Source organism: Schistocerca americana, unplaced genomic scaffold (assembly GCF_021461395.2).
Source record: "Schistocerca americana isolate TAMUIC-IGC-003095 unplaced genomic scaffold, iqSchAmer2.1 HiC_scaffold_178, whole genome shotgun sequence".
In the NCBI taxonomy this organism is placed as follows: Eukaryota; Metazoa; Arthropoda; class Insecta; order Orthoptera; family Acrididae; genus Schistocerca; species Schistocerca americana.
The window spans coordinates 26512-52731 of NW_025725875.1; the positions used below are offsets into that span (position 1 = coordinate 26512).

A 26220-nucleotide genomic window follows, 5' to 3' on the forward strand; every position below is an offset into this window, starting at 1 on the left:
CTCTGCGTTTGTGATAATGCAACTACCGCTGACAACAAAAATGACTCTCTCCTGTAGCTGTTCTGGTTGTCTAGTGCATGCCATAAGAGGAACTCACTAGACAACTAACTCCCCTAGAAGCAAAAGAATTAAAAATATCCTACCGACTGCATTCCTTTTTCTGTGTCAGGTGGTGAAGAACGTCTTCAACGGAACCGTGAAATGAGCGAAAGCGTGGGAAACATTGCATTCGAAATGCTTGTGAATTTTCCAATTGCCCAGTGAGTGTCGACAAAACACGTAAATTCTCTGCTCCGACGTATGAGGCGTAACAACTAGTGCAATTTGTTGTTGCATCGTGTGCCAGCAGTCTTCGAGAGTGTGTTACGAGCTTAGCGGGATAAGTTTGTAGACAGCATGTAGGCGACGTTTTATTAGTAACGGCCCCATACAGCGATTGCACAACAGTAAAGGACATGAGTCAATGTATAGTTGTGCATTGTGGGAGGTTTTGCAGCCTCGTCCGAGCCCGGATAGCTCAGTTGGTAGAGCATTAGGCTTTTAACCTAAGGGTCCAGGGTTCAAGTCCCCGTCGAGGCGGAAATTTTAACACTTTGGTAGCGATTCGTCTGGTAGCGGTGGAAACGCTACGGAAAATAATGCAGTTACGCCGTTTACTGACACCACAGTGCTTTAAACGGTAGCAGTTGCATGTGTCGGGAGAACACCGCGCTAACGGCAGTCGTGGCCGAGTGGTTAAGGCGTCTGACTCGAAATCAGATTCCCTCTGGGAGCGTAGGTTCGAATCCTACCGGCTGCGTGCGATTTTGCGTACAGAGGAGCAAACATTTTCGCACACATGTGACATGCGTGGGCGAATGCGGGTGCAAACCAGTGACGCCATTCTCAACAAGACGAAAATTTCCGTTTTAAGAATACTGAGTTTTCGCGACGACCGCTGCTTACTGTGGCTATCGGTTCACCTCACACTGACACTGACGCTGGGACTGCAGAAAGCCGTCGCTGAGATCGTGAGTTCACAGATGTGCTCGAAAGTGATGGACAGAGCGAACATTTCATTTTCTTTTTAAGAATCGCAATTTCCATCACTCGAGTGCGGCCAAAGCAGTGGTGCAGCGTTTCTTTTCTTAAGATCTCGCAGCTGCTTGGAGGTATGTCGATCGTTTTAAGACGACAGAAAACTAGCGTCAGCGGTGCGTCAGTGGGAAGTCGGTGAAGTCGCCATTGGAGCCATAAGCCAGTAATTACGACATACGAATCACTCGCGCACCGCGCAGCTGTACGATAATGCTCGTGCGTGGGCCCGCATAGCTGAGTCGGTAGAGCGCTAGGTTTTCAACCAAAGGGTCCTGGGTTCAAGTCCCTGTCTGGGCGAAAATTAATACACTTTCGTAACGGCTAATGGAAACCCTACAGAAAAGAGTGAGGCCACGCCGTTTTCTGCCATCAGATTGCTTCTAAAGATGGCGGTTTCAGTTGTCGGGAGTCGCTTCCGCCACCGGCAGTCGTGGCCGAGTGGTTAAGGCGTCTGACTTGAAATCAGATTCCCTCTGGGAGCGTAGGTTCGAGTCCTGCCGACTGCGAAAATTTTCTCGCTCTCAAAAGGCGGACGTTCAGCTGCATCCTAGCAGTTGCGTCACTACTAAACACGTGGGTCACCAGCAATGTGCAGTGCTATTTGATCCAGGGCGCAGCGTTACAGTCGCGCCCAGAAGCCGCAGCTCATCTCCGCGTCTCACAGCCGTCCACCTGGTGTTAGTACAAGTGTCGCCTCACTGGGCAGTGCAGATGTGTCCATTTTAGCTTGCAGACGATGACGTGTAGCAATTTATGAGCTAACGCAAGTCGTATGTTTTACCGTGTGTATCTGCTAGATACTGCCTCTCATACGGTGGAGAGACTCACTCCTTCTTGTGTCTCGTTCTCCGCACACGAGTTGCCCCTGGCATCGATATAGCACGGGTTTTCTAGCGTCAGCGAAGTCAATATTACACGAATCGAGTCGACATGTTTGCTTGTTACGATGACGGAAGAAGAAGAAATGTGTGTGGAACTTCACTGCATCGGCTGCTCGCCTTTCAGCGCCCCTGTGTCTTATCAGACGAAGGTGACTGTGAAATTGGCAACGAGGCAGAGGTTAACGAACACATGCAAATGGCAACCTTCAACGTCAGCCGAAATAGACTGAAGATCTAAAGGTCCCTGGTTCGATCCCGGGTTTCGGCAGGTATTCGTTTTGATGCGACGCCAATGGAATTACTCTGCGTTTGTGATAATGCAACTACCGCTGACAACAAAAATGACTCTCTCCTGTAGCTGTTCTGGTTGTCTAGTGCATGCCATAAGAGGAACTCACTAGACAACTAACTCCCCTAGAAGCAAAAGAATTAAAAATATCCTACCGACTGCATTCCTTTTTCTGTGTCAGGTGGTGAAGAACGTCTTCAACGGAACCGTGAAATGAGCGAAAGCGTGGGAAACATTGCATTCGAAATGCTTGTGAATTTTCCAATTGCCCAGTGAGTGTCGACAAAACACGTAAATTCTCTGCTCCGACGTATGAGGCGTAACAACTAGTGCAATTTGTTGTTGCATCGTGTGCCAGCAGTCTTCGAGAGTGTGTTACGAGCTTAGCGGGATAAGTTTGTAGACAGCATGTAGGCGACGTTTTATTAGTAACGGCCCCATACAGCGATTGCACAACAGTAAAGGACATGAGTCAATGTATAGTTGTGCATTGTGGGAGGTTTTGCAGCCTCGTCCGAGCCCGGATAGCTCAGTTGGTAGAGCATTAGGCTTTTAACCTAAGGGTCCAGGGTTCAAGTCCCCGTCGAGGCGGAAATTTTAACACTTTGGTAGCGATTCGTCTGGTAGCGGTGGAAACGCTACGGAAAATAATGCAGTTACGCCGTTTACTGACACCACAGTGCTTTAAACGGTAGCAGTTGCATGTGTCGGGAGAACACCGCGCTAACGGCAGTCGTGGCCGAGTGGTTAAGGCGTCTGACTCGAAATCAGATTCCCTCTGGGAGCGTAGGTTCGAATCCTACCGGCTGCGTGCGATTTTGCGTACAGAGGAGCAAACATTTTCGCACACATGTGACATGCGTGGGCGAATGCGGGTGCAAACCAGTGACGCCATTCTCAACAAGACGAAAATTTCCGTTTTAAGAATACTGAGTTTTCGCGACGACCGCTGCTTACTGTGGCTATCGGTTCACCTCACACTGACACTGACGCTGGGACTGCAGAAAGCCGTCGCTGAGATCGTGAGTTCACAGATGTGCTCGAAAGTGATGGACAGTGCGAACATTTCATTTTCTTTTTAAGAATCGCAATTTCCATCACTCGAGTGCGGCCAAAGCAGTGGTGCAGCGTTTCTTTTCTTAAGATCTCGCAGCTGCTTGGAGGTATGTCGATCGTTTTAAGACGACAGAAAACTAGCGTCAGCGGTGCGTCAGTGGGAAGTCGGTGAAGTCGCCATTGGAGCCATAAGCCAGTAATTACGACATACGAATCACTCGCGCACCGCGCAGCTGTACGATAATGCTCGTGCGTGGGCCCGCATAGCTGAGTCGGTAGAGCGCTAGGTTTTCAACCAAAGGGTCCTGGGTTCAAGTCCCTGTCTGGGCGAAAATTAATACACTTTCGTAACGGCTAATGGAAACCCTACAGAAAAGAGTGAGGCCACGCCGTTTTCTGCCATCAGATTGCTTCTAAAGATGGCGGTTTCAGTTGTCGGGAGTCGCTTCCGCCACCGGCAGTCGTGGCCGAGTGGTTAAGGCGTCTGACTTGAAATCAGATTCCCTCTGGGAGCGTAGGTTCGAGTCCTGCCGACTGCGAAAATTTTCTCGCTCTCAAAAGGCGGACGTTCAGCTGCATCCTAGCAGTTGCGTCACTACTAAACACGTGGGTCACCAGCAATGTGCAGTGCTATTTGATCCAGGGCGCAGCGTTACAGTCGCGCCCAGAAGCCGCAGCTCATCTCCGCGTCTCACAGCCGTCCACCTGGTGTTAGTACAAGTGTCGCCTCACTGGGCAGTGCAGATGTGTCCATTTTAGCTTGCAGACGATGACGTGTAGCAATTTATGAGCTAACGCAAGTCGTATGTTTTACCGTGTGTATCTGCTAGATACTGCCTCTCATACGGTGGAGAGACTCACTCCTTCTTGTGTCTCGTTCTCCGCACACGAGTTGCCCCTGGCATCGATATAGCACGGGTTTTCTAGCGTCAGCGAAGTCAATATTACACGAATCGAGTCGACATGTTTGCTTGTTACGATGACGGAAGAAGAAGAAATGTGTGTGGAACTTCACTGCATCGGCTGCTCGCCTTTCAGCGCCCCTGTGTCTTATCAGACGAAGGTGACTGTGAAATTGGCAACGAGGCAGAGGTTAACGAACACATGCAAATGGCAACCTTCAACGTCAGCCGAAATAGACTGAAGATCTAAAGGTCCCTGGTTCGATCCCGGGTTTCGGCAGGTATTCGTTTTGATGCGACGCCAATGGAATTACTCTGCGTTTGTGATAATGCAACTACCGCTGACAACAAAAATGACTCTCTCCTGTAGCTGTTCTGGTTGTCTAGTGCATGCCATAAGAGGAACTCACTAGACAACTAACTCCCCTAGAAGCAAAAGAATTAAAAATATCCTACCGACTGCATTCCTTTTTCTGTGTCAGGTGGTGAAGAACGTCTTCAACGGAACCGTGAAATGAGCGAAAGCGTGGGAAACATTGCATTCGAAATGCTTGTGAATTTTCCAATTGCCCAGTGAGTGTCGACAAAACACGTAAATTCTCTGCTCCGACGTATGAGGCGTAACAACTAGTGCAATTTGTTGTTGCATCGTGTGCCAGCAGTCTTCGAGAGTGTGTTACGAGCTTAGCGGGATAAGTTTGTAGACAGCATGTAGGCGACGTTTTATTAGTAACGGCCCCATACAGCGATTGCACAACAGTAAAGGACATGAGTCAATGTATAGTTGTGCATTGTGGGAGGTTTTGCAGCCTCGTCCGAGCCCGGATAGCTCAGTTGGTAGAGCATTAGGCTTTTAACCTAAGGGTCCAGGGTTCAAGTCCCCGTCGAGGCGGAAATTTTAACACTTTGGTAGCGATTCGTCTGGTAGCGGTGGAAACGCTACGGAAAATAATGCAGTTACGCCGTTTACTGACACCACAGTGCTTTAAACGGTAGCAGTTGCATGTGTCGGGAGAACACCGCGCTAACGGCAGTCGTGGCCGAGTGGTTAAGGCGTCTGACTCGAAATCAGATTCCCTCTGGGAGCGTAGGTTCGAATCCTACCGGCTGCGTGCGATTTTGCGTACAGAGGAGCAAACATTTTCGCACACATGTGACATGCGTGGGCGAATGCGGGTGCAAACCAGTGACGCCATTCTCAACAAGACGAAAATTTCCGTTTTAAGAATACTGAGTTTTCGCGACGACCGCTGCTTACTGTGGCTATCGGTTCACCTCACACTGACACTGACGCTGGGACTGCAGAAAGCCGTCGCTGAGATCGTGAGTTCACAGATGTGCTCGAAAGTGATGGACAGAGCGAACATTTCATTTTCTTTTTAAGAATCGCAATTTCCATCACTCGAGTGCGGCCAAAGCAGTGGTGCAGCGTTTCTTTTCTTAAGATCTCGCAGCTGCTTGGAGGTATGTCGATCGTTTTAAGACGACAGAAAACTAGCGTCAGCGGTGCGTCAGTGGGAAGTCGGTGAAGTCGCCATTGGAGCCATAAGCCAGTAATTACGACATACGAATCACTCGCGCACCGCGCAGCTGTACGATAATGCTCGTGCGTGGGCCCGCATAGCTGAGTCGGTAGAGCGCTAGGTTTTCAACCAAAGGGTCCTGGGTTCAAGTCCCTGTCTGGGCGAAAATTAATACACTTTCGTAACGGCTAATGGAAACCCTACAGAAAAGAGTGAGGCCACGCCGTTTTCTGCCATCAGATTGCTTCTAAAGATGGCGGTTTCAGTTGTCGGGAGTCGCTTCCGCCACCGGCAGTCGTGGCCGAGTGGTTAAGGCGTCTGACTTGAAATCAGATTCCCTCTGGGAGCGTAGGTTCGAGTCCTGCCGACTGCGAAAATTTTCTCGCTCTCAAAAGGCGGACGTTCAGCTGCATCCTAGCAGTTGCGTCACTACTAAACACGTGGGTCACCAGCAATGTGCAGTGCTATTTGATCCAGGGCGCAGCGTTACAGTCGCGCCCAGAAGCCGCAGCTCATCTCCGCGTCTCACAGCCGTCCACCTGGTGTTAGTACAAGTGTCGCCTCACTGGGCAGTGCAGATGTGTCCATTTTAGCTTGCAGACGATGACGTGTAGCAATTTATGAGCTAACGCAAGTCGTATGTTTTACCGTGTGTATCTGCTAGATACTGCCTCTCATACGGTGGAGAGACTCACTCCCTCTTGTGTCTCGTTCTCCGCACACGAGTTGCCCCTGGCATCGATATAGCACGGGTTTTCTAGCGTCAGCGAAGTCAATATTACACGAATCGAGTCGACATGTTTGCTTGTTACGATGACGGAAGAAGAAGAAATGTGTGTGGAACTTCACTGCATCGGCTGCTCGCCTTTCAGCGCCCCTGTGTCTTATCAGACGAAGGTGACTGTGAAATTGGCAACGAGGCAGAGGTTAACGAACACATGCAAATGGCAACCTTCAACGTCAGCCGAAATAGACTGAAGATCTAAAGGTCCCTGGTTCGATCCCGGGTTTCGGCAGGTATTCGTTTTGATGCGACGCCAATGGAATTACTCTGCGTTTGTGATAATGCAACTACCGCTGACAACAAAAATGACTCTCTCCTGTAGCTGTTCTGGTTGTCTAGTGCATGCCATAAGAGGAACTCACTAGACAACTAACTCCCCTAGAAGCAAAAGAATTAAAAATATCCTACCGACTGCATTCCTTTTTCTGTGTCAGGTGGTGAAGAACGTCTTCAACGGAACCGTGAAATGAGCGAAAGCGTGGGAAACATTGCATTCGAAATGCTTGTGAATTTTCCAATTGCCCAGTGAGTGTCGACAAAACACGTAAATTCTCTGCTCCGACGTATGAGGCGTAACAACTAGTGCAATTTGTTGTTGCATCGTGTGCCAGCAGTCTTCGAGAGTGTGTTACGAGCTTAGCGGGATAAGTTTGTAGACAGCATGTAGGCGACGTTTTATTAGTAACGGCCCCATACAGCGATTGCACAACAGTAAAGGACATGAGTCAATGTATAGTTGTGCATTGTGGGAGGTTTTGCAGCCTCGTCCGAGCCCGGATAGCTCAGTTGGTAGAGCATTAGGCTTTTAACCTAAGGGTCCAGGGTTCAAGTCCCCGTCGAGGCGGAAATTTTAACACTTTGGTAGCGATTCGTCTGGTAGCGGTGGAAACGCTACGGAAAATAATGCAGTTACGCCGTTTACTGACACCACAGTGCTTTAAACGGTAGCAGTTGCATGTGTCGGGAGAACACCGCGCTAACGGCAGTCGTGGCCGAGTGGTTAAGGCGTCTGACTCGAAATCAGATTCCCTCTGGGAGCGTAGGTTCGAATCCTACCGGCTGCGTGCGATTTTGCGTACAGAGGAGCAAACATTTTCGCACACATGTGACATGCGTGGGCGAATGCGGGTGCAAACCAGTGACGCCATTCTCAACAAGACGAAAATTTCCGTTTTAAGAATACTGAGTTTTCGCGACGACCGCTGCTTACTGTGGCTATCGGTTCACCTCACACTGACACTGACGCTGGGACTGCAGAAAGCCGTCGCTGAGATCGTGAGTTCACAGATGTGCTCGAAAGTGATGGACAGAGCGAACATTTCATTTTCTTTTTAAGAATCGCAATTTCCATCACTCGAGTGCGGCCAAAGCAGTGGTGCAGCGTTTCTTTTCTTAAGATCTCGCAGCTGCTTGGAGGTATGTCGATCGTTTTAAGACGACAGAAAACTAGCGTCAGCGGTGCGTCAGTGGGAAGTCGGTGAAGTCGCCATTGGAGCCATAAGCCAGTAATTACGACATACGAATCACTCGCGCACCGCGCAGCTGTACGATAATGCTCGTGCGTGGGCCCGCATAGCTGAGTCGGTAGAGCGCTAGGTTTTCAACCAAAGGGTCCTGGGTTCAAGTCCCTGTCTGGGCGAAAATTAATACACTTTCGTAACGGCTAATGGAAACCCTACAGAAAAGAGTGAGGCCACGCCGTTTTCTGCCATCAGATTGCTTCTAAAGATGGCGGTTTCAGTTGTCGGGAGTCGCTTCCGCCACCGGCAGTCGTGGCCGAGTGGTTAAGGCGTCTGACTTGAAATCAGATTCCCTCTGGGAGCGTAGGTTCGAGTCCTGCCGACTGCGAAAATTTTCTCGCTCTCAAAAGGCGGACGTTCAGCTGCATCCTAGCAGTTGCGTCACTACTAAACACGTGGGTCACCAGCAATGTGCAGTGCTATTTGATCCAGGGCGCAGCGTTACAGTCGCGCCCAGAAGCCGCAGCTCATCTCCGCGTCTCACAGCCGTCCACCTGGTGTTAGTACAAGTGTCGCCTCACTGGGCAGTGCAGATGTGTCCATTTTAGCTTGCAGACGATGACGTGTAGCAATTTATGAGCTAACGCAAGTCGTATGTTTTACCGTGTGTATCTGCTAGATACTGCCTCTCATACGGTGGAGAGACTCACTCCTTCTTGTGTCTCGTTCTCCGCACACGAGTTGCCCCTGGCATCGATATAGCACGGGTTTTCTAGCGTCAGCGAAGTCAATATTACACGAATCGAGTCGACATGTTTGCTTGTTACGATGACGGAAGAAGAAGAAATGTGTGTGGAACTTCACTGCATCGGCTGCTCGCCTTTCAGCGCCCCTGTGTCTTATCAGACGAAGGTGACTGTGAAATTGGCAACGAGGCAGAGGTTAACGAACACATGCAAATGGCAACCTTCAACGTCAGCCGAAATAGACTGAAGATCTAAAGGTCCCTGGTTCGATCCCGGGTTTCGGCAGGTATTCGTTTTGATGCGACGCCAATGGAATTACTCTGCGTTTGTGATAATGCAACTACCGCTGACAACAAAAATGACTCTCTCCTGTAGCTGTTCTGGTTGTCTAGTGCATGCCATAAGAGGAACTCACTAGACAACTAACTCCCCTAGAAGCAAAAGAATTAAAAATATCCTACCGACTGCATTCCTTTTTCTGTGTCAGGTGGTGAAGAACGTCTTCAACGGAACCGTGAAATGAGCGAAAGCGTGGGAAACATTGCATTCGAAATGCTTGTGAATTTTCCAATTGCCCAGTGAGTGTCGACAAAACACGTAAATTCTCTGCTCCGACGTATGAGGCGTAACAACTAGTGCAATTTGTTGTTGCATCGTGTGCCAGCAGTCTTCGAGAGTGTGTTACGAGCTTAGCGGGATAAGTTTGTAGACAGCATGTAGGCGACGTTTTATTAGTAACGGCCCCATACAGCGATTGCACAACAGTAAAGGACATGAGTCAATGTATAGTTGTGCATTGTGGGAGGTTTTGCAGCCTCGTCCGAGCCCGGATAGCTCAGTTGGTAGAGCATTAGGCTTTTAACCTAAGGGTCCAGGGTTCAAGTCCCCGTCGAGGCGGAAATTTTAACACTTTGGTAGCGATTCGTCTGGTAGCGGTGGAAACGCTACGGAAAATAATGCAGTTACGCCGTTTACTGACACCACAGTGCTTTAAACGATAGCAGTTGCATGTGTCGGGAGAACACCGCGCTAACGGCAGTCGTGGCCGAGTGGTTAAGGCGTCTGACTCGAAATCAGATTCCCTCTGGGAGCGTAGGTTCGAATCCTACCGGCTGCGTGCGATTTTGCGTACAGAGGAGCAAACATTTTCGCACACATGTGACATGCGTGGGCGAATGCGGGTGCAAACCAGTGACGCCATTCTCAACAAGACGAAAATTTCCGTTTTAAGAATACTGAGTTTTCGCGACGACCGCTGCTTACTGTGGCTATCGGTTCACCTCACACTGACACTGACGCTGGGACTGCAGAAAGCCGTCGCTGAGATCGTGAGTTCACAGATGTGCTCGAAAGTGATGGACAGAGCGAACATTTCATTTTCTTTTTAAGAATCGCAATTTCCATCACTCGAGTGCGGCCAAAGCAGTGGTGCAGCGTTTCTTTTCTTAAGATCTCGCAGCTGCTTGGAGGTATGTCGATCGTTTTAAGACGACAGAAAACTAGCGTCAGCGGTGCGTCAGTGGGAAGTCGGTGAAGTCGCCATTGGAGCCATAAGCCAGTAATTACGACATACGAATCACTCGCGCACCGCGCAGCTGTACGATAATGCTCGTGCGTGGGCCCGCATAGCTGAGTCGGTAGAGCGCTAGGTTTTCAACCAAAGGGTCCTGGGTTCAAGTCCCTGTCTGGGCGAAAATTAATACACTTTCGTAACGGCTAATGGAAACCCTACAGAAAAGAGTGAGGCCACGCCGTTTTCTGCCATCAGATTGCTTCTAAAGATGGCGGTTTCAGTTGTCGGGAGTCGCTTCCGCCACCGGCAGTCGTGGCCGAGTGGTTAAGGCGTCTGACTTGAAATCAGATTCCCTCTGGGAGCGTAGGTTCGAGTCCTGCCGACTGCGAAAATTTTCTCGCTCTCAAAAGGCGGACGTTCAGCTGCATCCTAGCAGTTGCGTCACTACTAAACACGTGGGTCACCAGCAATGTGCAGTGCTATTTGATCCAGGGCGCAGCGTTACAGTCGCGCCCAGAAGCCGCAGCTCATCTCCGCGTCTCACAGCCGTCCACCTGGTGTTAGTACAAGTGTCGCCTCACTGGGCAGTGCAGATGTGTCCATTTTAGCTTGCAGACGATGACGTGTAGCAATTTATGAGCTAACGCAAGTCGTATGTTTTACCGTGTGTATCTGCTAGATACTGCCTCTCATACGGTGGAGAGACTCACTCCTTCTTGTGTCTCGTTCTCCGCACACGAGTTGCCCCTGGCATCGATATAGCACGGGTTTTCTAGCGTCAGCGAAGTCAATATTACACGAATCGAGTCGACATGTTTGCTTGTTACGATGACGGAAGAAGAAGAAATGTGTGTGGAACTTCACTGCATCGGCTGCTCGCCTTTCAGCGCCCCTGTGTCTTATCAGACGAAGGTGACTGTGAAATTGGCAACGAGGCAGAGGTTAACGAACACATGCAAATGGCAACCTTCAACGTCAGCCGAAATAGACTGAAGATCTAAAGGTCCCTGGTTCGATCCCGGGTTTCGGCAGGTATTCGTTTTGATGCGACGCCAATGGAATTACTCTGCGTTTGTGATAATGCAACTACCGCTGACAACAAAAATGACTCTCTCCTGTAGCTGTTCTGGTTGTCTAGTGCATGCCATAAGAGGAACTCACTAGACAACTAACTCCCCTAGAAGCAAAAGAATTAAAAATATCCTACCGACTGCATTCCTTTTTCTGTGTCAGGTGGTGAAGAACGTCTTCAACGGAACCGTGAAATGAGCGAAAGCGTGGGAAACATTGCATTCGAAATGCTTGTGAATTTTCCAATTGCCCAGTGAGTGTCGACAAAACACGTAAATTCTCTGCTCCGACGTATGAGGCGTAACAACTAGTGCAATTTGTTGTTGCATCGTGTGCCAGCAGTCTTCGAGAGTGTGTTACGAGCTTAGCGGGATAAGTTTGTAGACAGCATGTAGGCGACGTTTTATTAGTAACGGCCCCATACAGCGATTGCACAACAGTAAAGGACATGAGTCAATGTATAGTTGTGCATTGTGGGAGGTTTTGCAGCCTCGTCCGAGCCCGGATAGCTCAGTTGGTAGAGCATTAGGCTTTTAACCTAAGGGTCCAGGGTTCAAGTCCCCGTCGAGGCGGAAATTTTAACACTTTGGTAGCGATTCGTCTGGTAGCGGTGGAAACGCTACGGAAAATAATGCAGTTACGCCGTTTACTGACACCACAGTGCTTTAAACGGTAGCAGTTGCATGTGTCGGGAGAACACCGCGCTAACGGCAGTCGTGGCCGAGTGGTTAAGGCGTCTGACTCGAAATCAGATTCCCTCTGGGAGCGTAGGTTCGAATCCTACCGGCTGCGTGCGATTTTGCGTACAGAGGAGCAAACATTTTCGCACACATGTGACATGCGTGGGCGAATGCGGGTGCAAACCAGTGACGCCATTCTCAACAAGACGAAAATTTCCGTTTTAAGAATACTGAGTTTTCGCGACGACCGCTGCTTACTGTGGCTATCGGTTCACCTCACACTGACACTGACGCTGGGACTGCAGAAAGCCGTCGCTGAGATCGTGAGTTCACAGATGTGCTCGAAAGTGATGGACAGAGCGAACATTTCATTTTCTTTTTAAGAATCGCAATTTCCATCACTCGAGTGCGGCCAAAGCAGTGGTGCAGCGTTTCTTTTCTTAAGATCTCGCAGCTGCTTGGAGGTATGTCGATCGTTTTAAGACGACAGAAAACTAGCGTCAGCGGTGCGTCAGTGGGAAGTCGGTGAAGTCGCCATTGGAGCCATAAGCCAGTAATTACGACATACGAATCACTCGCGCACCGCGCAGCTGTACGATAATGCTCGTGCGTGGGCCCGCATAGCTGAGTCGGTAGAGCGCTAGGTTTTCAACCAAAGGGTCCTGGGTTCAAGTCCCTGTCTGGGCGAAAATTAATACACTTTCGTAACGGCTAATGGAAACCCTACAGAAAAGAGTGAGGCCACGCCGTTTTCTGCCATCAGATTGCTTCTAAAGATGGCGGTTTCAGTTGTCGGGAGTCGCTTCCGCCACTGGCAGTCGTGGCCGAGTGGTTAAGGCGTCTGACTTGAAATCAGATTCCCTCTGGGAGCGTAGGTTCGAGTCCTGCCGACTGCGAAAATTTTCTCGCTCTCAAAAGGCGGACGTTCAGCTGCATCCTAGCAGTTGCGTCACTACTAAACACGTGGGTCACCAGCAATGTGCAGTGCTATTTGATCCAGGGCGCAGCGTTACAGTCGCGCCCAGAAGCCGCAGCTCATCTCCGCGTCTCACAGCCGTCCACCTGGTGTTAGTACAAGTGTCGCCTCACTGGGCAGTGCAGATGTGTCCATTTTAGCTTGCAGACGATGACGTGTAGCAATTTATGAGCTAACGCAAGTCGTATGTTTTACCGTGTGTATCTGCTAGATACTGCCTCTCATACGGTGGAGAGACTCACTCCTTCTTGTGTCTCGTTCTCCGCACACGAGTTGCCCCTGGCATCGATATAGCACGGGTTTTCTAGCGTCAGCGAAGTCAATATTACACGAATCGAGTCGACATGTTTGCTTGTTACGATGACGGAAGAAGAAGAAATGTGTGTGGAACTTCACTGCATCGGCTGCTCGCCTTTCAGCGCCCCTGTGTCTTATCAGACGAAGGTGACTGTGAAATTGGCAACGAGGCAGAGGTTAACGAACACATGCAAATGGCAACCTTCAACGTCAGCCGAAATAGACTGAAGATCTAAAGGTCCCTGGTTCGATCCCGGGTTTCGGCAGGTATTCGTTTTGATGCGACGCCAATGGAATTACTCTGCGTTTGTGATAATGCAACTACCGCTGACAACAAAAATGACTCTCTCCTGTAGCTGTTCTGGTTGTCTAGTGCATGCCATAAGAGGAACTCACTAGACAACTAACTCCCCTAGAAGCAAAAGAATTAAAAATATCCTACCGACTGCATTCCTTTTTCTGTGTCAGGTGGTGAAGAACGTCTTCAACGGAACCGTGAAATGAGCGAAAGCGTGGGAAACATTGCATTCGAAATGCTTGTGAATTTTCCAATTGCCCAGTGAGTGTCGACAAAACACGTAAATTCTCTGCTCCGACGTATGAGGCGTAACAACTAGTGCAATTTGTTGTTGCATCGTGTGCCAGCAGTCTTCGAGAGTGTGTTACGAGCTTAGCGGGATAAGTTTGTAGACAGCATGTAGGCGACGTTTTATTAGTAACGGCCCCATACAGCGATTGCACAACAGTAAAGGACATGAGTCAATGTATAGTTGTGCATTGTGGGAGGTTTTGCAGCCTCGTCCGAGCCCGGATAGCTCAGTTGGTAGAGCATTAGGCTTTTAACCTAAGGGTCCAGGGTTCAAGTCCCCGTCGAGGCGGAAATTTTAACACTTTGGTAGCGATTCGTCTGGTAGCGGTGGAAACGCTACGGAAAATAATGCAGTTACGCCGTTTACTGACACCACAGTGCTTTAAACGGTAGCAGTTGCATGTGTCGGGAGAACACCGCGCTAACGGCAGTCGTGGCCGAGTGGTTAAGGCGTCTGACTCGAAATCAGATTCCCTCTGGGAGCGTAGGTTCGAATCCTACCGGCTGCGTGCGATTTTGCGTACAGAGGAGCAAACATTTTCGCACACATGTGACATGCGTGGGCGAATGCGGGTGCAAACCAGTGACGCCATTCTCAACAAGACGAAAATTTCCGTTTTAAGAATACTGAGTTTTCGCGACGACCGCTGCTTACTGTGGCTATCGGTTCACCTCACACTGACACTGACGCTGGGACTGCAGAAAGCCGTCGCTGAGATCGTGAGTTCACAGATGTGCTCGAAAGTGATGGACAGAGCGAACATTTCATTTTCTTTTTAAGAATCGCAATTTCCATCACTCGAGTGCGGCCAAAGCAGTGGTGCAGCGTTTCTTTTCTTAAGATCTCGCAGCTGCTTGGAGGTATGTCGATCGTTTTAAGACGACAGAAAACTAGCGTCAGCGGTGCGTCAGTGGGAAGTCGGTGAAGTCGCCATTGGAGCCATAAGCCAGTAATTACGACATACGAATCACTCGCGCACCGCGCAGCTGTACGATAATGCTCGTGCGTGGGCCCGCATAGCTGAGTCGGTAGAGCGCTAGGTTTTCAACCAAAGGGTCCTGGGTTCAAGTCCCTGTCTGGGCGAAAATTAATACACTTTCGTAACGGCTAATGGAAACCCTACAGAAAAGAGTGAGGCCACGCCGTTTTCTGCCATCAGATTGCTTCTAAAGATGGCGGTTTCAGTTGTCGGGAGTCGCTTCCGCCACCGGCAGTCGTGGCCGAGTGGTTAAGGCGTCTGACTTGAAATCAGATTCCCTCTGGGAGCGTAGGTTCGAGTCCTGCCGACTGCGAAAATTTTCTCGCTCTCAAAAGGCGGACGTTCAGCTGCATCCTAGCAGTTGCGTCACTACTAAACACGTGGGTCACCAGCAATGTGCAGTGCTATTTGATCCAGGGCGCAGCGTTACAGTCGCGCCCAGAAGCCGCAGCTCATCTCCGCGTCTCACAGCCGTCCACCTGGTGTTAATACAAGTGTCGCCTCACTGGGCAGTGCAGATGTGTCCATTTTAGCTTGCAGACGATGACGTGTAGCAATTTATGAGCTAACGCAAGTCGTATGTTTTACCGTGTGTATCTGCTAGATACTGCCTCTCATACGGTGGAGAGACTCACTCCTTCTTGTGTCTCGTTCTCCGCACACGAGTTGCCCCTGGCATCGATATAGCACGGGTTTTCTAGCGTCAGCGAAGTCAATATTACACGAATCGAGTCGACATGTTTGCTTGTTACGATGACGGAAGAAGAAGAAATGTGTGTGGAACTTCACTGCATCGGCTGCTCGCCTTTCAGCGCCCCTGTGTCTTATCAGACGAAGGTGACTGTGAAATTGGCAACGAGGCAGAGGTTAACGAACACATGCAAATGGCAACCTTCAACGTCAGCCGAAATAGACTGAAGATCTAAAGGTCCCTGGTTCGATCCCGGGTTTCGGCAGGTATTCGTTTTGATGCGACGCCAATGGAATTACTCTGCGTTTGTGATAATGCAACTACCGCTGACAACAAAAATGACTCTCTCCTGTAGCTGTTCTGGTTGTCTAGTGCATGCCATAAGAGGAACTCACTAGACAACTAACTCCCCTAGAAGCAAAAGAATTAAAAATATCCTACCGACTGCATTCCTTTTTCTGTGTCAGGTGGTGAAGAACGTCTTCAACGGAACCGTGAAATGAGCGAAAGCGTGGGAAACATTGCATTCGAAATGCTTGTGAATTTTCCAATTGCCCAGTGAGTGTCGACAAAACACGTAAATTCTCTGCTCCGACGTATGAGGCGTAACAACTAGTGCAATTTGTTGTTGCATCGTGTGCCAGCAGTCTTCGAGAGTGTGTTACGAGCTTAGCGGGATAAGTTTGTAGACAGCATGTAGGCGACGTTTTATTAGTAACGGCCCCATACAGCGATTGCACAACAGTAAAGGACATGAGTCAATGTATAGTTGTGCATTGTGGGAGGTTTTGCAGCCTCGTCCGAGCCCGGATAGCTCAGTTGGTAGAGCATTAGGCTTTTAACCTAAGGGTCCAGGGTTCAAGTCCCCGTCGAGGCGGAAATTTTAACACTTTGGTAGCGATTCGTCTGGTAGCGGTGGAAACGCTACGGAAAATAATGCAGTTACGCCGTTTACTGACACCACAGTGCTTTAAACGGTAGCAGTTGCATGTGTCGGGAGAACACCGCGCTAACGGCAGTCGTGGCCGAGTGGTTAAGGCGTCTGACTCGAAATCAGATTCCCTCTGGGAGCGTAGGTTCGAATCCTACCGGCTGCGTGCGATTTTGCGTACAGAGGAGCAAACATTTTCGCACACATGTGACATGCGTGGGCGAATGCGGGTGCAAACCAGTGACGCCATTCTCAACAAGACGAAAATTTCCGTTTTAAGAATACTGAGTTTTCGCGACGACCGCTGCTTACTGTGGCTATCGGTTCACCTCACACTGACACTGACGCTGGGACTGCAGAAAGCCGTCGCTGAGATCGTGAGTTCACAGATGTGCTCGAAAGTGATGGACAGAGCGAACATTTCATTTTCTTTTTAAGAATCGCAATTTCCATCACTCGAGTGCGGCCAAAGCAGTGGTGCAGCGTTTCTTTTCTTAAGATCTCGCAGCTGCTTGGAGGTATGTCGATCGTTTTAAGACGACAGAAAACTAGCGTCAGCGGTGCGTCAGTGGGAAGTCGGTGAAGTCGCCATTGGAGCCATAAGCCAGTAATTACGACATACGAATCACTCGCGCACCGCGCAGCTGTACGATAATGCTCGTGCGTGGGCCCGCATAGCTGAGTCGGTAGAGCGCTAGGTTTTCAACCAAAGGGTCCTGGGTTCAAGTCCCTGTCTGGGCGAAAATTAATACACTTTCGTAACGGCTAATGGAAACCCTACAGAAAAGAGTGAGGCCACGCCGTTTTCTGCCATCAGATTGCTTCTAAAGATGGCGGTTTCAGTTGTCGGGAGTCGCTTCCGCCACCGGCAGTCGTGGCCGAGTGGTTAAGGCGTCTGACTTGAAATCAGATTCCCTCTGGGAGCGTAGGTTCGAGTCCTGCCGACTGCGAAAATTTTCTCGCTCTCAAAAGGCGGACGTTCAGCTGCATCCTAGCAGTTGCGTCACTACTAAACACGTGGGTCACCAGCAATGTGCAGTGCTATTTGATCCAGGGCGCAGCGTTACAGTCGCGCCCAGAAGCCGCAGCTCATCTCCGCGTCTCACAGCCGTCCACCTGGTGTTAGTACAAGTGTCGCCTCACTGGGCAGTGCAGATGTGTCCATTTTAGCTTGCAGACGATGACGTGTAGCAATTTATGAGCTAACGCAAGTCGTATGTTTTACCGTGTGTATCTGCTAGATACTGCCTCTCATACGGTGGAGAGACTCACTCCTTCTTGTGTCTCGTTCTCCGCACACGAGTTGCCCCTGGCATCGATATAGCACGGGTTTTCTAGCGTCAGCGAAGTCAATATTACACGAATCGAGTCGACATGTTTGCTTGTTACGATGACGGAAGAAGAAGAAATGTGTGTGGAACTTCACTGCATCGGCTGCTCGCCTTTCAGCGCCCCTGTGTCTTATCAGACGAAGGTGACTGTGAAATTGGCAACGAGGCAGAGGTTAACGAACACATGCAAATGGCAACCTTCAACGTCAGCCGAAATAGACTGAAGATCTAAAGGTCCCTGGTTCGATCCCGGGTTTCGGCAGGTATTCGTTTTGATGCGACGCCAATGGAATTACTCTGCGTTTGTGATAATGCAACTACCGCTGACAACAAAAATGACTCTCTCCTGTAGCTGTTCTGGTTGTCTAGTGCATGCCATAAGAGGAACTCACTAGACAACTAACTCCCCTAGAAGCAAAAGAATTAAAAATATCCTACCGACTGCATTCCTTTTTCTGTGTCAGGTGGTGAAGAACGTCTTCAACGGAACCGTGAAATGAGCGAAAGCGTGGGAAACATTGCATTCGAAATGCTTGTGAATTTTCCAATTGCCCAGTGAGTGTCGACAAAACACGTAAATTCTCTGCTCCGACGTATGAGGCGTAACAACTAGTGCAATTTGTTGTTGCATCGTGTGCCAGCAGTCTTCGAGAGTGTGTTACGAGCTTAGCGGGATAAGTTTGTAGACAGCATGTAGGCGACGTTTTATTAGTAACGGCCCCATACAGCGATTGCACAACAGTAAAGGACATGAGTCAATGTATAGTTGTGCATTGTGGGAGGTTTTGCAGCCTCGTCCGAGCCCGGATAGCTCAGTTGGTAGAGCATTAGGCTTTTAACCTAAGGGTCCAGGGTTCAAGTCCCCGTCGAGGCGGAAATTTTAACACTTTGGTAGCGATTCGTCTGGTAGCGGTGGAAACGCTACGGAAAATAATGCAGTTACGCCGTTTACTGACACCACAGTGCTTTAAACGGTAGCAGTTGCATGTGTCGGGAGAACACCGCGCTAACGGCAGTCGTGGCCGAGTGGTTAAGGCGTCTGACTCGAAATCAGATTCCCTCTGGGAGCGTAGGTTCGAATCCTACCGGCTGCGTGCGATTTTGCGTACAGAGGAGCAAACATTTTCGCACACATGTGACATGCGTGGGCGAATGCGGGTGCAAACCAGTGACGCCATTCTCAACAAGACGAAAATTTCCGTTTTAAGAATACTGAGTTTTCGCGACGACCGCTGCTTACTGTGGCTATCGGTTCACCTCACACTGACACTGACGCTGGGACTGCAGAAAGCCGTCGCTGAGATCGTGAGTTCACAGATGTGCTCGAAAGTGATGGACAGAGCGAACATTTCATTTTCTTTTTAAGAATCGCAATTTCCATCACTCGAGTGCGGCCAAAGCAGTGGTGCAGCGTTTCTTTTCTTAAGATCTCGCAGCTGCTTGGAGGTATGTCGATCGTTTTAAGACGACAGAAAACTAGCGTCAGCGGTGCGTCAGTGGGAAGTCGGTGAAGTCGCCATTGGAGCCATAAGCCAGTAATTACGACATACGAATCACTCGCGCACCGCGCAGCTGTACGATAATGCTCGTGCGTGGGCCCGCATAGCTGAGTCGGTAGAGCGCTAGGTTTTCAACCAAAGGGTCCTGGGTTCAAGTCCCTGTCTGGGCGAAAATTAATACACTTTCGTAACGGCTAATGGAAACCCTACAGAAAAGAGTGAGGCCACGCCGTTTTCTGCCATCAGATTGCTTCTAAAGATGGCGGTTTCAGTTGTCGGGAGTCGCTTCCGCCACCGGCAGTCGTGGCCGAGTGGTTAAGGCGTCTGACTTGAAATCAGATTCCCTCTGGGAGCGTAGGTTCGAGTCCTGCCGACTGCGAAAATTTTCTCGCTCTCAAAAGGCGGACGTTCAGCTGCATCCTAGCAGTTGCGTCACTACTAAACACGTGGGTCACCAGCAATGTGCAGTGCTATTTGATCCAGGGCGCAGCGTTACAGTCGCGCCCAGAAGCCGCAGCTCATCTCCGCGTCTCACAGCCGTCCACCTGGTGTTAGTACAAGTGTCGCCTCACTGGGCAGTGCAGATGTGTCCATTTTAGCTTGCAGACGATGACGTGTAGCAATTTATGAGCTAACGCAAGTCGTATGTTTTACCGTGTGTATCTGCTAGATACTGCCTCTCATACGGTGGAGAGACTCACTCCTTCTTGTGTCTCGTTCTCCGCACACGAGTTGCCCCTGGCATCGATATAGCACGGGTTTTCTAGCGTCAGCGAAGTCAATATTACACGAATCGAGTCGACATGTTTGCTTGTTACGATGACGGAAGAAGAAGAAATGTGTGTGGAACTTCACTGCATCGGCTGCTCGCCTTTCAGCGCCCCTGTGTCTTATCAGACGAAGGTGACTGTGAAATTGGCAACGAGGCAGAGGTTAACGAACACATGCAAATGGCAACCTTCAACGTCAGCCGAAATAGACTGAAGATCTAAAGGTCCCTGGTTCGATCCCGGGTTTCGGCAGGTATTCGTTTTGATGCGACGCCAATGGAATTACTCTGCGTTTGTGATAATGCAACTACCGCTGACAACAAAAATGACTCTCTCCTGTAGCTGTTCTGGTTGTCTAGTGCATGCCATAAGAGGAACTCACTAGACAACTAACTCCCCTAGAAGCAAAAGAATTAAAAATATCCTACCGACTGCATTCCTTTTTCTGTGTCAGGTGGTGAAGAACGTCTTCAACGGAACCGTGAAATGAGCGAAAGCGTGGGAAACATTGCATTCGAAATGCTTGTGAATTTTCCAATTGCCCAGTGAGTGTCGACAAAACACGTAAATTCTCTGCTCCGACGTATGAGGCGTAACAACTAGTGCAATTTGTTGTTGCATCGTGTGCCAGCAGTCTTCGAGAGTGTGTTACGAGCTTAGCGGGATAAGTTTGTAGACAGCATGTAGGCGACGTTTTATTAGTAACGGCCCCATACAGCGATTGCACAACAGTAAAGGACATGAGTCAATGTATAGTTGTGCATTGTGGGAGGTTTTGCAGCCTCGTCCGAGCCCGGATAGCTCAGTTGGTAGAGCATTAGGCTTTTAACCTAAGGGTCCAGGGTTCAAGTCCCCGTCGAGGCGGAAATTTTAACACTTTGGTAGCGATTCGTCTGGTAGCGGTGGAAACGCTACGGAAAATAATGCAGTTACGCCGTTTACTGACACCACAGTGCTTTAAACGGTAGCAGTTGCATGTGTCGGGAGAACACCGCGCTAACGGCAGTCGTGGCCGAGTGGTTAAGGCGTCTGACTCGAAATCAGATTCCCTCTGGGAGCGTAGGTTCGAATCCTACCGGCTGCGTGCGATTTTGCGTACAGAGGAGCAAACATTTTCGCACACATGTGACATGCGTGGGCGAATGCGGGTGCAAACCAGTGACGCCATTCTCAACAAGACGAAAATTTCCGTTTTAAGAATACTGAGTTTTCGCGACGACCGCTGCTTACTGTGGCTATCGGTTCACCTCACACTGACACTGACGCTGGGACTGCAGAAAGCCGTCGCTGAGATCGTGAGTTCACAGATGTGCTCGAAAGTGATGGACAGAGCGAACATTTCATTTTCTTTTTAAGAATCGCAATTTCCATCACTCGAGTGCGGCCAAAGCAGTGGTGCAGCGTTTCTTTTCTTAAGATCTCGCAGCTGCTTGGAGGTATGTCGATCGTTTTAAGACGACAGAAAACTAGCGTCAGCGGTGCGTCAGTGGGAAGTCGGTGAAGTCGCCATTGGAGCCATAAGCCAGTAATTACGACATACGAATCACTCGCGCACCGCGCAGCTGTACGATAATGCTCGTGCGTGGGCCCGCATAGCTGAGTCGGTAGAGCGCTAGGTTTTCAACCAAAGGGTCCTGGGTTCAAGTCCCTGTCTGGGCGAAAATTAATACACTTTCGTAACGGCTAATGGAAACCCTACAGAAAAGAGTGAGGCCACGCCGTTTTCTGCCATCAGATTGCTTCTAAAGATGGCGGTTTCAGTTGTCGGGAGTCGCTTCCGCCACCGGCAGTCGTGGCCGAGTGGTTAAGGCGTCTGACTTGAAATCAGATTCCCTCTGGGAGCGTAGGTTCGAGTCCTGCCGACTGCGAAAATTTTCTCGCTCTCAAAAGGCGGACGTTCAGCTGCATCCTAGCAGTTGCGTCACTACTAAACACGTGGGTCACCAGCAATGTGCAGTGCTATTTGATCCAGGGCGCAGCGTTACAGTCGCGCCCAGAAGCCGCAGCTCATCTCCGCGTCTCACAGCCGTCCACCTGGTGTTAGTACAAGTGTCGCCTCACTGGGCAGTGCAGATGTGTCCATTTTAGCTTGCAGACGATGACGTGTAGCAATTTATGAGCTAACGCAAGTCGTATGTTTTACCGTGTGTATCTGCTAGATACTGCCTCTCATACGGTGGAGAGACTCACTCCTTCTTGTGTCTCGTTCTCCGCACACGAGTTGCCCCTGGCATCGATATAGCACGGGTTTTCTAGCGTCAGCGAAGTCAATATTACACGAATCGAGTCGACATGTTTGCTTGTTACGATGACGGAAGAAGAAGAAATGTGTGTGGAACTTCACTGCATCGGCTGCTCGCCTTTCAGCGCCCCTGTGTCTTATCAGACGAAGGTGACTGTGAAATTGGCAACGAGGCAGAGGTTAACGAACACATGCAAATGGCAACCTTCAACGTCAGCCGAAATAGACTGAAGATCTAAAGGTCCCTGGTTCGATCCCGGGTTTCGGCAGGTATTCGTTTTGATGCGACGCCAATGGAATTACTCTGCGTTTGTGATAATGCAACTACCGCTGACAACAAAAATGACTCTCTCCTGTAGCTGTTCTGGTTGTCTAGTGCATGCCATAAGAGGAACTCACTAGACAACTAACTCCCCTAGAAGCAAAAGAATTAAAAATATCCTACCGACTGCATTCCTTTTTCTGTGTCAGGTGGTGAAGAACGTCTTCAACGGAACCGTGAAATGAGCGAAAGCGTGGGAAACATTGCATTCGAAATGCTTGTGAATTTTCCAATTGCCCAGTGAGTGTCGACAAAACACGTAAATTCTCTGCTCCGACGTATGAGGCGTAACAACTAGTGCAATTTGTTGTTGCATCGTGTGCCAGCAGTCTTCGAGAGTGTGTTACGAGCTTAGCGGGATAAGTTTGTAGACAGCATGTAGGCGACGTTTTATTAGTAACGGCCCCATACAGCGATTGCACAACAGTAAAGGACATGAGTCAATGTATAGTTGTGCATTGTGGGAGGTTTTGCAGCCTCGTCCGAGCCCGGATAGCTCAGTTGGTAGAGCATTAGGCTTTTAACCTAAGGGTCCAGGGTTCAAGTCCCCGTCGAGGCGGAAATTTTAACACTTTGGTAGCGATTCGTCTGGTAGCGGTGGAAACGCTACGGAAAATAATGCAGTTACGCCGTTTACTGACACCACAGTGCTTTAAACGGTAGCAGTTGCATGTGTCGGGAGAACACCGCGCTAACGGCAGTCGTGGCCGAGTGGTTAAGGCGTCTGACTCGAAATCAGATTCCCTCTGGGAGCGTAGGTTCGAATCCTACCGGCTGCGTGCGATTTTGCGTACAGAGGAGCAAACATTTTCGCACACATGTGACATGCGTGGGCGAATGCGGGTGCAAACCAGTGACGCCATTCTCAACAAGACGAAAATTTCCGTTTTAAGAATACTGAGTTTTCGCGACGACCGCTGCTTACTGTGGCTATCGGTTCACCTCACACTGACACTGACGCTGGGACTGCAGAAAGCCGTCGCTGAGATCGTGAGTTCACAGATGTGCTCGAAAGTGATGGACAGAGCGAACATTTCATTTTCTTTTTAAGAATCGCAATTTCCATCACTCGAGTGCGGCCAAAGCAGTGGTGCAGCGTTTCTTTTCTTAAGATCTCGCAGCTGCTTGGAGGTATGTCGATCGTTTTAAGACGACAGAAAACTAGCGTCAGCGGTGCGTCAGTGGGAAGTCGGTGAAGTCGCCATTGGAGCCATAAGCCAGTAATTACGACATACGAATCACTCGCGCACCGCGCAGCTGTACGATAATGCTCGTGCGTGGGCCCGCATAGCTGAGTCGGTAGAGCGCTAGGTTTTCAACCAAAGGGTCCTGGGTTCAAGTCCCTGTCTGGGCGAAAATTAATACACTTTCGTAACGGCTAATGGAAACCCTACAGAAAAGAGTGAGGCCACGCCGTTTTCTGCCATCAGATTGCTTCTAAAGATGGCGGTTTCAGTTGTCGGGAGTCGCTTCCGCCACCGGCAGTCGTGGCCGAGTGGTTAAGGCGTCTGACTTGAAATCAGATTCCCTCTGGGAGCGTAGGTTCGAGTCCTGCCGACTGCGAAAATTTTCTCGCTCTCAAAAGGCGGACGTTCAGCTGCATCCTAGCAGTTGCGTCACTACTAAACACGTGGGTCACCAGCAATGTGCAGTGCTATTTGATCCAGGGCGCAGCGTTACAGTCGCGCCCAGAAGCCGCAGCTCATCTCCGCGTCTCACAGCCGTCCACCTGGTGTTAGTACAAGTGTCGCCTCACTGGGCAGTGCAGATGTGTCCATTTTAGCTTGCAGACGATGACGTGTAGCAATTTATGAGCTAACGCAAGTCGTATGTTTTACCGTGTGTATCTGCTAGATACTGCCTCTCATACGGTGGAGAGACTCACTCCTTCTTGTGTCTCGTTCTCCGCACACGAGTTGCCCCTGGCATCGATATAGCACGGGTTTTCTAGCGTCAGCGAAGTCAATATTACACGAATCGAGTCGACATGTTTGCTTGTTACGATGACGGAAGAAGAAGAAATGTGTGTGGAACTTCACTGCATCGGCTGCTCGCCTTTCAGCGCCCCTGTGTCTTATCAGACGAAGGTGACTGTGAAATTGGCAACGAGGCAGAGGTTAACGAACACATGCAAATGGCAACCTTCAACGTCAGCCGAAATAGACTGAAGATCTAAAGGTCCCTGGTTCGATCCCGGGTTTCGGCAGGTATTCGTTTTGATGCGACGCCAATGGAATTACTCTGCGTTTGTGATAATGCAACTACCGCTGACAACAAAAATGACTCTCTCCTGTAGCTGTTCTGGTTGTCTAGTGCATGCCATAAGAGGAACTCACTAGACAACTAACTCCCCTAGAAGCAAAAGAATTAAAAATATCCTACCGACTGCATTCCTTTTTCTGTGTCAGGTGGTGAAGAACGTCTTCAACGGAACCGTGAAATGAGCGAAAGCGTGGGAAACATTGCATTCGAAATGCTTGTGAATTTTCCAATTGCCCAGTGAGTGTCGACAAAACACGTAAATTCTCTGCTCCGATGTATGAGGCGTAACAACTAGTGCAATTTGTTGTTGCATCGTGTGCCAGCAGTCTTCGAGAGTGTGTTACGAGCTTAGCGGGATAAGTTTGTAGACAGCATGTAGGCGACGTTTTATTAGTAACGGCCCCATACAGCGATTGCACAACAGTAAAGGACATGAGTCAATGTATAGTTGTGCATTGTGGGAGGTTTTGCAGCCTCGTCCGAGCCCGGATAGCTCAGTTGGTAGAGCATTAGGCTTTTAACCTAAGGGTCCAGGGTTCAAGTCCCCGTCGAGGCGGAAATTTTAACACTTTGGTAGCGATTCGTCTGGTAGCGGTGGAAACGCTACGGAAAATAATGCAGTTACGCCGTTTACTGACACCACAGTGCTTTAAACGGTAGCAGTTGCATGTGTCGGGAGAACACCGCGCTAACGGCAGTCGTGGCCGAGTGGTTAAGGCGTCTGACTCGAAATCAGATTCCCTCTGGGAGCGTAGGTTCGAATCCTACCGGCTGCGTGCGATTTTGCGTACAGAGGAGCAAACATTTTCGCACACATGTGACATGCGTGGGCGAATGCGGGTGCAAACCAGTGACGCCATTCTCAACAAGACGAAAATTTCCGTTTTAAGAATACTGAGTTTTCGCGACGACCGCTGCTTACTGTGGCTATCGGTTCACCTCACACTGACACTGACGCTGGGACTGCAGAAAGCCGTCGCTGAGATCGTGAGTTCACAGATGTGCTCGAAAGTGATGGACAGAGCGAACATTTCATTTTCTTTTTAAGAATCGCAATTTCCATCACTCGAGTGCGGCCAAAGCAGTGGTGCAGCGTTTCTTTTCTTAAGATCTCGCAGCTGCTTGGAGGTATGTCGATCGTTTTAAGACGACAGAAAACTAGCGTCAGCGGTGCGTCAGTGGGAAGTCGGTGAAGTCGCCATTGGAGCCATAAGCCAGTAATTACGACATACGAATCACTCGCGCACCGCGCAGCTGTACGATAATGCTCGTGCGTGGGCCCGCATAGCTGAGTCGGTAGAGCGCTAGGTTTTCAACCAAAGGGTCCTGGGTTCAAGTCCCTGTCTGG

At 49.7% G+C, this 26220-nt stretch overlaps 35 non-coding genes across 35 annotated transcripts; all 35 read left to right on the forward strand.

Moving 5' to 3' along the window:
• The first annotated feature begins 506 nt into the window (after positions 1 to 506).
• On the forward strand, positions 507 to 579 carry Trnak-uuu. The gene has a single exon. It is a non-coding gene; the product is annotated as a tRNA-Lys (tRNA).
• Positions 580 to 717: 138 nt separating this feature from the next.
• On the forward strand, positions 718 to 799 carry Trnas-cga. The gene has a single exon. It is a non-coding gene; the product is annotated as a tRNA-Ser (tRNA).
• Positions 800 to 1501: 702 nt separating this feature from the next.
• Positions 1502 to 1583, forward strand: Trnas-uga. Its single transcript has one exon. It is a non-coding gene; the product is annotated as a tRNA-Ser (tRNA).
• Positions 1584 to 2765: 1182 nt separating this feature from the next.
• Trnak-uuu lies at positions 2766 to 2838 on the forward strand. The gene has a single exon. It is a non-coding gene; the product is annotated as a tRNA-Lys (tRNA).
• A 138-nt stretch (positions 2839 to 2976) lies between these two features.
• Trnas-cga lies at positions 2977 to 3058 on the forward strand. The gene has a single exon. It is a non-coding gene; the product is annotated as a tRNA-Ser (tRNA).
• A 702-nt stretch (positions 3059 to 3760) lies between these two features.
• Trnas-uga lies at positions 3761 to 3842 on the forward strand. Its single transcript has one exon. It is a non-coding gene; the product is annotated as a tRNA-Ser (tRNA).
• A 1182-nt stretch (positions 3843 to 5024) lies between these two features.
• Trnak-uuu lies at positions 5025 to 5097 on the forward strand. The gene has a single exon. It is a non-coding gene; the product is annotated as a tRNA-Lys (tRNA).
• A 138-nt stretch (positions 5098 to 5235) lies between these two features.
• Trnas-cga lies at positions 5236 to 5317 on the forward strand. Its single transcript has one exon. It is a non-coding gene; the product is annotated as a tRNA-Ser (tRNA).
• A 702-nt stretch (positions 5318 to 6019) lies between these two features.
• On the forward strand, positions 6020 to 6101 carry Trnas-uga. Its single transcript has one exon. It is a non-coding gene; the product is annotated as a tRNA-Ser (tRNA).
• A 1182-nt stretch (positions 6102 to 7283) lies between these two features.
• Positions 7284 to 7356, forward strand: Trnak-uuu. The gene has a single exon. It is a non-coding gene; the product is annotated as a tRNA-Lys (tRNA).
• A 138-nt stretch (positions 7357 to 7494) lies between these two features.
• Trnas-cga lies at positions 7495 to 7576 on the forward strand. Its single transcript has one exon. It is a non-coding gene; the product is annotated as a tRNA-Ser (tRNA).
• A 702-nt stretch (positions 7577 to 8278) lies between these two features.
• On the forward strand, positions 8279 to 8360 carry Trnas-uga. Its single transcript has one exon. It is a non-coding gene; the product is annotated as a tRNA-Ser (tRNA).
• A 1182-nt stretch (positions 8361 to 9542) lies between these two features.
• On the forward strand, positions 9543 to 9615 carry Trnak-uuu. The gene has a single exon. It is a non-coding gene; the product is annotated as a tRNA-Lys (tRNA).
• A 138-nt stretch (positions 9616 to 9753) lies between these two features.
• Positions 9754 to 9835, forward strand: Trnas-cga. The gene has a single exon. It is a non-coding gene; the product is annotated as a tRNA-Ser (tRNA).
• A 702-nt stretch (positions 9836 to 10537) lies between these two features.
• Trnas-uga lies at positions 10538 to 10619 on the forward strand. Its single transcript has one exon. It is a non-coding gene; the product is annotated as a tRNA-Ser (tRNA).
• Positions 10620 to 11801: 1182 nt separating this feature from the next.
• On the forward strand, positions 11802 to 11874 carry Trnak-uuu. Its single transcript has one exon. It is a non-coding gene; the product is annotated as a tRNA-Lys (tRNA).
• A 138-nt stretch (positions 11875 to 12012) lies between these two features.
• Trnas-cga lies at positions 12013 to 12094 on the forward strand. The gene has a single exon. It is a non-coding gene; the product is annotated as a tRNA-Ser (tRNA).
• Positions 12095 to 12796: 702 nt separating this feature from the next.
• Trnas-uga lies at positions 12797 to 12878 on the forward strand. The gene has a single exon. It is a non-coding gene; the product is annotated as a tRNA-Ser (tRNA).
• Positions 12879 to 14060: 1182 nt separating this feature from the next.
• On the forward strand, positions 14061 to 14133 carry Trnak-uuu. The gene has a single exon. It is a non-coding gene; the product is annotated as a tRNA-Lys (tRNA).
• A 138-nt stretch (positions 14134 to 14271) lies between these two features.
• Trnas-cga lies at positions 14272 to 14353 on the forward strand. The gene has a single exon. It is a non-coding gene; the product is annotated as a tRNA-Ser (tRNA).
• Positions 14354 to 15055: 702 nt separating this feature from the next.
• Positions 15056 to 15137, forward strand: Trnas-uga. Its single transcript has one exon. It is a non-coding gene; the product is annotated as a tRNA-Ser (tRNA).
• A 1182-nt stretch (positions 15138 to 16319) lies between these two features.
• On the forward strand, positions 16320 to 16392 carry Trnak-uuu. Its single transcript has one exon. It is a non-coding gene; the product is annotated as a tRNA-Lys (tRNA).
• A 138-nt stretch (positions 16393 to 16530) lies between these two features.
• Positions 16531 to 16612, forward strand: Trnas-cga. The gene has a single exon. It is a non-coding gene; the product is annotated as a tRNA-Ser (tRNA).
• A 702-nt stretch (positions 16613 to 17314) lies between these two features.
• Positions 17315 to 17396, forward strand: Trnas-uga. The gene has a single exon. It is a non-coding gene; the product is annotated as a tRNA-Ser (tRNA).
• A 1182-nt stretch (positions 17397 to 18578) lies between these two features.
• Positions 18579 to 18651, forward strand: Trnak-uuu. Its single transcript has one exon. It is a non-coding gene; the product is annotated as a tRNA-Lys (tRNA).
• Positions 18652 to 18789: 138 nt separating this feature from the next.
• On the forward strand, positions 18790 to 18871 carry Trnas-cga. The gene has a single exon. It is a non-coding gene; the product is annotated as a tRNA-Ser (tRNA).
• Positions 18872 to 19573: 702 nt separating this feature from the next.
• On the forward strand, positions 19574 to 19655 carry Trnas-uga. The gene has a single exon. It is a non-coding gene; the product is annotated as a tRNA-Ser (tRNA).
• Positions 19656 to 20837: 1182 nt separating this feature from the next.
• Trnak-uuu lies at positions 20838 to 20910 on the forward strand. Its single transcript has one exon. It is a non-coding gene; the product is annotated as a tRNA-Lys (tRNA).
• Positions 20911 to 21048: 138 nt separating this feature from the next.
• On the forward strand, positions 21049 to 21130 carry Trnas-cga. The gene has a single exon. It is a non-coding gene; the product is annotated as a tRNA-Ser (tRNA).
• A 702-nt stretch (positions 21131 to 21832) lies between these two features.
• Trnas-uga lies at positions 21833 to 21914 on the forward strand. The gene has a single exon. It is a non-coding gene; the product is annotated as a tRNA-Ser (tRNA).
• Positions 21915 to 23096: 1182 nt separating this feature from the next.
• Positions 23097 to 23169, forward strand: Trnak-uuu. Its single transcript has one exon. It is a non-coding gene; the product is annotated as a tRNA-Lys (tRNA).
• A 138-nt stretch (positions 23170 to 23307) lies between these two features.
• Positions 23308 to 23389, forward strand: Trnas-cga. The gene has a single exon. It is a non-coding gene; the product is annotated as a tRNA-Ser (tRNA).
• A 702-nt stretch (positions 23390 to 24091) lies between these two features.
• Positions 24092 to 24173, forward strand: Trnas-uga. The gene has a single exon. It is a non-coding gene; the product is annotated as a tRNA-Ser (tRNA).
• A 1182-nt stretch (positions 24174 to 25355) lies between these two features.
• Positions 25356 to 25428, forward strand: Trnak-uuu. The gene has a single exon. It is a non-coding gene; the product is annotated as a tRNA-Lys (tRNA).
• Positions 25429 to 25566: 138 nt separating this feature from the next.
• Positions 25567 to 25648, forward strand: Trnas-cga. Its single transcript has one exon. It is a non-coding gene; the product is annotated as a tRNA-Ser (tRNA).
• The last annotated feature ends 572 nt before the right edge of the window (positions 25649 to 26220 follow it).